The sequence below is a fragment of the Grammomys surdaster genome, unplaced genomic scaffold (genome assembly GCF_004785775.1).
Source record: "Grammomys surdaster isolate TR1022 unplaced genomic scaffold, NIH_TR_1.0 134, whole genome shotgun sequence".
In the NCBI taxonomy this organism is placed as follows: domain Eukaryota; kingdom Metazoa; phylum Chordata; class Mammalia; order Rodentia; family Muridae; genus Grammomys; species Grammomys surdaster.
The window spans coordinates 8582873-8583695 of NW_021604592.1; positions in this window are offsets into that span (position 1 = coordinate 8582873).

Consider the following 823-nt stretch of genomic DNA (forward strand, 5'->3'; position numbering starts at 1 on the left):
TCCTCTTCCTCTTCTTCCTCCTCTTCCTCCTCTTCTTCCTCTTCTTCGGTGCTCTAGATGGAACCCAGAGCTTCACACATGCTGGGTAAGTAACCCCACCACTGTTGTGCATTTTCTAGCTCTGTAACAACCTTTAAGAGCAGTAAAAAGGCTCTTTAGACAAAACATGCCCATCATCTGAGAGACATAAACCCTGAATGACGTAACCAAGTGAATCCAGGGTAGGGAGAACTGAGAGCCAGAAACAGCAAACAGTGTTGTCTGCCTTCGGGTTCTAGGGGACAAGGGAATGGAGACATGGCACTTAGGAAGGGCTGCGGCACTTTCATTGAGGCTGTCTGTTAGAAAATGTCCTCAGAGAGTCCGCTACTAAGCCAAGAATAAAGGGAGGTTTGTCAGGAAAGAGGAAACAGAAAGTCGGAGTGTTCTCGTCCTATCCCCAGCTGAAGAGCCAAGCCAGGCCTAGTATTTGCTAAGCAGCTGCTCTACCAGCTTGTTAGCACTGAGCTAAATCCCCAACCTGTCCTTTAATAATAAATATCATTGCGTATGGTGTGGGTGGGGGCATGCTATAGTGTGCATGTGGAGGTCAGAGGACAACTTTAGAGCTGGCTCTCTCCTTCCAGTTCCGGGGATCGAACTCAGTTCATCCAGCTTGTGGGGCAAGCACTTGACTGGCTTAGCCTTCTCTCTGGCCACTCTTTCCTCTTTCTGCCTCTCCCAGCAGCAGCTTCTGTCCTCCTTGGCTGGGTCAGGAGGCAGCAGGACAAGTCTCCATCCTCCACTAGCCAACTCAGAACACAGTCAAGGGGTTAGCCAGCTG